Source organism: Zalophus californianus, chromosome 8, assembly GCF_009762305.2.
Source record: "Zalophus californianus isolate mZalCal1 chromosome 8, mZalCal1.pri.v2, whole genome shotgun sequence".
Taxonomy (NCBI): domain Eukaryota; kingdom Metazoa; phylum Chordata; class Mammalia; order Carnivora; family Otariidae; genus Zalophus; species Zalophus californianus.
In genome coordinates this window covers 94,583,910-94,592,601 of record NC_045602.1, presented here as the reverse complement: position 1 = coordinate 94,592,601, position 8,692 = coordinate 94,583,910, and the positions used below count along the sequence as shown (strand labels likewise).

General features: G+C 48.5%; 1 protein-coding gene across 1 annotated transcript in view; it reads right to left on the bottom strand.

The window, feature by feature from the left end:
* Nucleotides 1-3,218: 3,218 nt before the first annotated feature.
* The window catches only part of RALGAPA2 (Ral GTPase activating protein catalytic subunit alpha 2), a 341,673-nt gene continuing 336,199 nt past the window's right edge, over nt 3,219-8,692 (bottom strand). Inside the window, exon 40 of the mRNA XM_027624203.2 lies at nt 3,219-6,653. The gene's annotated coding sequence lies outside the window, so the exon portion shown is untranslated. The remainder of the gene's footprint in view (nt 6,654-8,692) is intronic.

The following is an 8,692-nucleotide window of genomic DNA, read 5'->3' as shown; positions in this document are numbered from 1 at the left end:
GCAGTCCCTGAGTATTCATGGGAAAAAAAGCTTTTCTTCGCCAGGCTATTTTCTGAAGTCAAAAAGATCCTTTCAGGAGCTATAATAGTAAGCCCCTTCCCACTTCACACCCTCGGTGAGAGGCACACTCTAATTTTCAGACCCCCAGGACCCCACGTCAAGGTGGAAGCTGACAAGTGTGACCTCTTTATGTAGAATATTCTCTGTCAAGCTCAACATTTTGCTAGAGGGACAGGTGGTACATAGAAGTGGAAGATTAAAAATTATACCTGGACACATAGGGAAGGGAACTCTTGTCCCAGAGAGAATTTAGTCATTTAATCTTTATTTCCCCAAATAATGTTTTAAATAGAAATTTTGATTACAGACACAATGTCCTCTGATATATGAGGTGTGAGTATCTTGGGAATATCTTGGTGTGAATGTAAAAAAAAATCCAGTTGGTGTTTTTCTTGTCAGACATGGTACAAAAGGGAGGGTGCTAACTGGGACTCCCTGATTTCTCATTTGTTCTGTAAGAGGCAGAATCTTCCAGACAAATATTTCTAAACATGAGAGCCTGTTATAAATTCTCACCCCCTTCATCTTATCTAATTTCATTTAGGATGGCAGAGACTTGGGTATTCAAAGCACTTTTAATTTAAAATGATAACAATAAAAAGAAGCAATCTCCAATTCTAGAAAATTCTTTTATATTACCCAGAAAGAGCATCATTTCAGAGTTCCTGCTGTTTTGGTTGCTGTCATCTGCTAGTTTTGGAGGGCACATCTGAGAGCCTATTTGGGACAGAGAGGATGGTGCTCTTGTTTAAAATGCCCCTGATTCCTGGCGCTGTCAACTGGGCTTGTTAGGTTGTCTGGGGGTGAGGTTGTGGTTTAAGCTACAGTAGGAAACAGGCAAAGAGACTCTGGCCTCAGTTTTAGGAGCCAGTCTCTTTTTGTTCCACTCAAGGGTGGTCTTTGGGGCATGCAAGGACACTGATGTGTCTTCACCGTCTTAACTCTTGAAACATAAACCTTTTCTCAGGAAACAACAAACAGAATATTGTGGCCAAACTGTGGCAAGAGCTCCATCATGCTTAGGATCTGTGTGTGCAGAGTGCAGGGGGCCTTCTACAGTGTGGCATGTATCACCCTGTATGACCTGTTCTTGCTCCTGGTTCTTTGCCATAGTCTGTTTTTCAGATCTGAAGACACGAGCCATTTTTCTTTCCAGCAATGTATTATCCAAAGTTTTCCAGAGTAATAGAGGAAGGTCAATAACAGTATTATCTTCTTTGCCCTTTGGGAGAGTATCCCAGTAAAACAAATTCCCTGATGCTAGAAAACGCTGGTCCCTGTTGTGCCTGGTCCAAGTGAGAGAAAGGTCAGGGTGGCTTCTGACTTGGCCCCAGGGAAACCTTCACAGGGGCCAGAAGGAACATGGAAACTACTAACAGTCTGTGCACTGATGAACATCTGTGACTGCTGCTGGTCGGAGTTGCGGTCAAAAAACGGGGCCAGGAAACCTAGCTCCTTCTTGGAGCTCCACTTTCTAGCTGTGTGAGCCCCAGGTAGCCATCTTTGGGCCTCGATTTCAGCAGCTGCTGGAGGTGGTGGGAGTGTGGACAGTATAGCCGATAGTCCTGGGTAGACCAGATACATGGGGATGATGTTTGCAGTGTGTTCCATCTCCCTGACCTTAGCTTTATGATTTGAAAAATGAAATGCAATTAAAACCATTTCCATTTACAGAAGAGTAAATTGATAATAGTTCCTCTTGACATAAACTGTTTAATAAATCAAAGGGGCCTCAATTTAGTTTATACACATACACAAGACTGTAACGCTAGCTCAAATGCGTACAGATGTGAACAAATATAAACGTCTGAGTCTTATTGCTGAGAGATGCTCTGTACTGCAGCAAACGTAAAACACTCTGGTATTTTTCCAGTAACAAGAGTATTTTATTATGGCCAGGGTGTACCTTAAAGGTGTTCTTTCTTTAAAACCTGGCACCTGGCAAAAGCCAAGAAATTTCGAGAACACAACTTGTAGCAATGGTCCTTTTGGAACCAGTGGAAGTTGGATTCTTTTTGGAATTCTGCTGAAAGTCTTGCATGATTTGGCCTAAGATTTGATGAGCATTTTTTGAGAATGACTGGAAGTCTGATGACTAGGACACCCTCCCCCATCTTTTTGTTATAAATAAGACAATAAACTGCTTTGTGAGACTTCCATAACAATATCCTGTGAAATTCAAATAACTATTTCCAGATCTGAAGAGAATCCATAAATTATCCTGGAGGGAGCGGGGCCATCTACAAAGTGGAATCATTAGGATGGGCAGGACACTATACCGAGCAGTTAGTGCCTCAGGGATTCTTCGCTCTTGTTCCCTGCACCCCAGGGTACCTGTGCCGCATGAGGAGTGAGGGCTGCCCAGAGCATCACAATGGGGTCGGTTCCAGCAGCGACTCAATCCAAATCTGTCTGCAGGTCGGGATCCTCGAGGGGGCAGAGGGGGACTTTAAAAATTAGGTGCTGAGGTTCTATCCAGACATGGTGGGTCCGATGGAAGCACCTCTGAAGCTTCCTGAATGATTCTGAGGCACAACAAGGCTGGGAACCACTGCTTCTAGGAAACAAAGCTCTTTAGAGCATCAAGCTATGTTCTGTGAGGAACCAAGTGGTAAAAGTACTTGCTACCAGTCCAAAGCTTTAAAAACCACAACGGTTCAGGTTCTTCCTGGCTCCCGGAAAGGCACCTGGACTCTTTGTGAGTTCACCGAAATGTCTTGTAAGTAATAGGGACTCAACAGCTATTTGTGAAATGGACCAATGGATGATTTTTAGACAGCTCGACTGTCCAACATGTCGAAAGTTCCCCGGCATCCAGAGCATGGGACTAGCCCAGGACGCTGGTGGAGACCACCTGGCCAGGCCTTCGGAATGTGATGGTTGGAGCCCTGAGGCAGGGCCATCAACGGGGCCTCGACCACACCAGCAGGAGGCTGGCATTACATTTTATCTACCACTTACTCAAAAAGACAAACCCTCAAAGTCAGCCTCTTGACCATCAGAACCAGGGACTCCTGACTGACTTTACATAAATACATTTGTAAACTTCCCTGGACTGGTACTGGCTACCATTTTGGGATACATAATTAGGCTTTGGTTAAAAAAAAAAAAAAAAGAGGCTCTTGAGTAACTGAAAAAAAAAAGCAAGCCATCTTTTGTGAGATGCCAGGATAAACTTTATTTTCCTAGAAACTATAAAGAAAACAAAAGAAACATACGGCCCTTAAGTGCCGTGTTTCTACCTTATTAAATTCATCACAGCAAATCAGAATTAAAGAGAAAAAGAGGGTAAACTGGAGAGTCGAGCGGCGGTCATCAGCGGAGCTGTGTGCTTTTCCAGGTGTGGCACGCACGCGCCTGCAAAGGTGGACTCTACCCCGAGTAGGCATAAACCCAGATGTGGGGCATTAGGCAAATTAAATAAGAGAGAGCAAAACAAAAATCAAATGACATCCTATAACTTAATTTCCCATATTTATCAGTTTCTTTTTCTTATTTACATGAACTAAATGTTGTCGACCTGAAACCATAAGAAAACATTCTCTTCGTGTGTGTATCATACACAGGTACTGAGTGCAGCTAAAACAGTGGTTGTTTCATGTTGAATTTCTTTCCAGTAGCTACAGACGCGACACACAGTTACATGTGACGTCACAGTACGTTGTAAAGGATCCCTCAAGCCTCCAGATGATACAGATGAACCAGGAAGGGAAGCGCAGACGGCCACACGGGGAGGAAGGTCAGGAAGACGTGATTTGCATGGTCTGCGGATCTGCATGATCTCGTTTGTAAGGCTGAGGATCCCGTCGGTCAGTCCCTTTTGTGAAGGCCAGGCTTGACTCCCCTCCCTTCCTGTGGCTCGTAGCAAACTGCAGCCTTCATGGCATGAAGACACTGTGACAGTCACCCAAGCAAAATTTCCTCACTGCTGTCTACTTCAGATTTTACCATTTTTAAGAAGTCATCATTTTGTTGTTTTTTAAAGTACAAAAAACACCTTCTCAGTGAGACTATGGAACATCAGCTTTGCTTCGGACGGAAATCAGTGTGCAAAGATCAGTGTGCAGAGAAGTGGGGGGATGGGCCTGGCCCTGCCTGGGAGCTGGCGAATCTTACCCATTTTGGGCCAATTAGGGCCACTTTCGAGTACAGATGGCTGACCTACTAATGCGACGAGTCAGCACTGTGACTCAGGTGGGTCCCTGCCGGATGAGTGAACCTCCATAATTTTGCTGGGAAGGCATTTATTTCAAAAAGCACAATATTTGCTTTTCTAAGTGAAAAAAAAAAAAAGAATTTGATCATTTCAATTTTCCACCCCAAATAACAAAAGTGATTCAGGTCCATGTGATCGTAAGCAAACCTGGTTGCTAGATTCCCTGCTCCCTATTCCACCCCGATGCTGCCGCTGACAACAGTGGGCTCAGGAGCAGCTCCAGTCCCCAAACCGCTGGCTGGAGTCTGGGGTCATAGGGAAGTTAAAATCAGTGAGGGATGACAGGAAAGGTCTAGGTATATGCTGCCTACAACTGAGTTTCCCACTTGTAGGTTAGGAGGACTGGTTCGTGGAGCACAAGTCCAGGGGAGTTCAATGTGACTTCCAAGTCCTGACACTTCAGCTCAATCCAAGAATTCTGCCACAGGGGATTTCTAGAGCCTGGAAATGAAATGTCCTCCCCGAAGCTACTGGCTGTCAGAGTCTGTCTGGACTCTGGAGCCCAGGGACAGGTGACGCTCTCCCCTGCAGGAATGAGGTCTGGGCACTTTGTAAATATCCAGTGGAGCCGCTCAACACGAGTCTGCAGTCTGAGCGATAGTGGACAAACCGTGCCTACCAGAAAGTCCAAATTATTAAAAAGGTGGGGGTGGGCGGCTGGAGCAGGGGTGGGGAAGATAAGAATTGTGGCATTTGCCGACACAACAGAAAATGCTGTGACTTCCAGTCACCCGTTAATGCCATTAAGCCCCCAGTGAGCAAACCAACTGGGCCCATTTACAGAACAGCCCAAAGTGACTAAGGCTTACTTCTATTTCTCTCAGGTTCGGGTAACCCCCAAGTTGCTCTGTCTGTGAGCCTGGGCCTCATGCCCTACCTGCAGTCCTCTCTAAAGCCGAAAAACAAATTCTCTCTAGACTGAGAAGGTCTATCCTTCCCATAGGAATTTCTTGATCCTTTGTCACTTGTCCCAGAAGCAAGCCTGGCTCCTGGGTCTGCTTGTTTCTCCTGCAAGGGTCAGGTACTAGCCAAACCAATGCAACAGCGGATGGAAAGAACTGACTGGTCAGTGAAAACGGCCACTCTGATGGACTGAAGGGGTTCAGGAGACTCGCCAGGAAGGGGACCAAAGCCGCCGCTGGGGTGGGGGTGGGGAACACCCAAGTGGGCACAGAGCAGAGAGGCAGAGAGTCACGGGAGGCGGGGAAGCACCCCTGCAGGGGTCGATCTTTCTCGGGTCCTTAGCGGCTGTGTTCTATGTGCTGCCCACCCCACCCCTTCTGAGTCACGGGCTTACTCTGGAGACAGGCTGCAGGCCTAGGTGAGAGGCAGAGGGCCAGACAGGTCTTCCTAACTGATTTTTCTGTCGCTGACACCCTCAGACCCCCAGCAAGGATGCTGGCCAAGCACAGATGGAAGGTAGGGATTTTCATTTCTTCTTCTTCTTTTTTTTTAAACAGGCTCAACATGCCTTCCTTAGAGCCAAATGGGTAGAAAGCCCCCATTTGTGCCGGGGCCCTCCCCCAGCAGCAGGCAGGAGAGCACAACTGCAGGGCGAAGCTTCTGGAGGCAGATGGACATCAAGGGGGGCCTGTCTCAGTCTAGCACCTGCGCTGGTGTGCGCCTTGCGTGTTGACATGGCGCTGTGCTGAGCTGGGCCCTGGAAGCCTCCTGACCTACAGGAGCTTTCACAGGGACAGGACCCTGTTTCTAGAGTCATCTGAGGGCCTCCAGGATGGTCAGGAAAACCTCTCCCCTGTTAGTGGGCATCAGGCACCAGGAGGAAAACACTCAGCAACTCAGATAAAATTTCTCCTGGGCAAAAGACCCTAGGGAAAGCCAGTTTTCATGATGATGAAATTTTGGAGTAAACCATAAAATCTAACATAAGAACTAGGGAAATCAATGTAGAGAAAATTCCTCAGTTTAGCAGCTGTTTTGCCGGCCATTCTGTGAATCTTGCTTGGGTTTATAAACAACTCAGAGTACAGAAACCAGTTGCCCTCCACCCCTTCCCGAAAGCCCAGAATCTTCTCCTGCCATCCCTGCGGAGAGCAGCCCTGTCAATGCCCATGAGAGTGCGTCTGTCTCTGGGTGGTGGTGACCCTCCCCTCTTCTTCTTTGGAAGCTCACGTTTCGTGAGGTTCTAGGGCAAGACGACACGGCCCAGTGAGAAAGTCCAACCAGCGACATTTTGGTGGGGTTCACCTTGAACTTCGGAAGTCTGTTAATGGGGAGATGTGTTGAGGGCCAGCAGAGCAGTCATCACTGAAGTCTCTGTGTTTGAGGGTTCGGGGTGGGGGAAGGGGGAGTCTCATTCATCTCCTCCTTGTCAAGAGGTGCCATGAGGTAGGCACTCAGGTTGGCGGCCAGGGCCCTGCAAAGGAAGCAGAGAAAGGCCAAGTCAGGGCACCAGGGAAGGCCCCCGTGGGCACAGATCCAAGAAGGACTTGCGGCCCTCAGGAGACATGGCACCACCACATCCCCAGAAAGGCTTTGACGACCTCCCTTTGTCACCGGGGCAGAGATGTTTGCCGAATGAATCAACACGTGAATGTCTTTCCTCCGGGTCTTTGCTCTGGACTGTCCTGCAGCAGAAACAAGCTATGAATCTTTTTGAAATTCAGCTGGCCTCACCGTCCATTCCACAAGTAAAGAATGAAGAGAAAAGGCCTCTGATTGCAGCAAAGGGAAGAAAAGCCAGGAAAACTTGATGGACAGCTTTGGGGATCCCTGTCAGTGTTATTATTTACACTTATTTACATATAATATTTCACCGAATGAGTTACAACTGGATTATTCCCCAAAGGTCTGAGAGAGAGGTCAGGACTAAATTGCTTGCCCGAATGAGTCCAGATGAGCATAGCACCATTCAGTGCTGGAGGGAAAAGGAGTAAAATCAAAGCGTGCGTGTCTGCCCCTCTCCCCCTCCCCAGGGCCCTTGCGAGGGTGCTCAGAGGAATCCAGGAATGCCTGCTGCAATACCCAGCCCCTATTGCTGCTAGAGTCTGGTCTCCCCCGGGGGCCCTGCTGCGAGGGAGAGGCTTGTTTCATCACCCCTCTTCCCCCATAAGCTATTTTTAAGCCGGCTGTGTTATACCCCAAGCTTCCGGACCAGATCCGATCAAACCTCAGAAGCAGGCTTTCTATCCTCCTCCCAGAATGCTTCACGGAACTTCCAGGGGTTTGGCCTTTGAAATTTTTATTATTATTGGCATTTGAAATTAATTTATGTAAGTTGTCTTATTCACTGACAACATCTTTTCTCATTTTCTGATCTTACCTTATTGTTTCTAGGAAGAGCCTCTGAAATCAATACTCACAAACATGCTTGGACCTGAGGAGACAGCCTTCCCCAGTGCATTCCCAATTCCAGCACCTTAAGGTGCCCACCGCGGGGGCTCTACCGTCTCCTGCCTGCTGGTGCCCGTAGGCCGGGCAGAGAGAGGAAATGTCCCGGGGCTCTCTCCTGCAGTTCTCATCTTTAAAAACAGGCTGCTTTTGACAAAGGCAGCACAATCATACTGACCTCTGTGACAGAGACGGCATTGGCAAAAGGTCTCTCTCTGTCCCCTCGGAGCTGGACATGGGGGTGAATAAACCTGATTCAATCCTAGATAAGGTTCCATTTTGAAATACCTTCGCTTCAAACTAAGATTTCATATTCCTCACTAGGAACCACTCTACCCAGTATTGTAATCAGCCTGATTGGGAGAGAGGGAAGGAAAAAATAAAAAATAAAAAGCACGTGAATAAAAGAGAAAAAATGATGTTCAAAGATATGATATTAAGTGCAAGAGTAATTCTGGATTAGAAGGAAATATTAAATGCCCCCAGCCGGGGAGGGCAAGGAGGGGGAGGAGGGGTGCATGCTGCATTCCAGCAGCGGGACAGGATGGCAGGCGGACGGAGGGACGGCAGGCGGCCAGGTGGCCGACCTTGAGGAGCTGCAGGAAGCTCTGCAGCAAAGCGGCCCCTGTGCATCGAAAGACGTGGCCCCAACTGCTCGGGGCAAAGGGAAGGCTGCCCCTCCCCAGCCAGAGCCTGCACAGCCGTGCCCCCTGCATTCCTCCAGTCCCCCACTTCCCGCTGGCATAGCCCCAGCCTGTGGGGCTCCTGCCATGCCCGCTGCACCCCGTGATTGATGGGGAGGCAGCAGCTGGGGAATGAGCCGGTGGGCCACAAAGGAGAGAAATCCACTCGCAAGCTGCCCCGCAGCCGCTCCACTCATTCAGGCTTTTCCTCCTGCTGGAAGCTGGGGGTCTATTCAAAGGGCACTCGAGCCCCACTTGGCTGCTCTGTAGCGGGAGCGGGAAGGGACGCCTGGATACAGGGTCCTGGCCAATGAAGACTTCTGCAGGAGGCCCCCGCTCTGGAGAGGACTGTACAGCCCCGCTCCACTCCATCCACCACGAG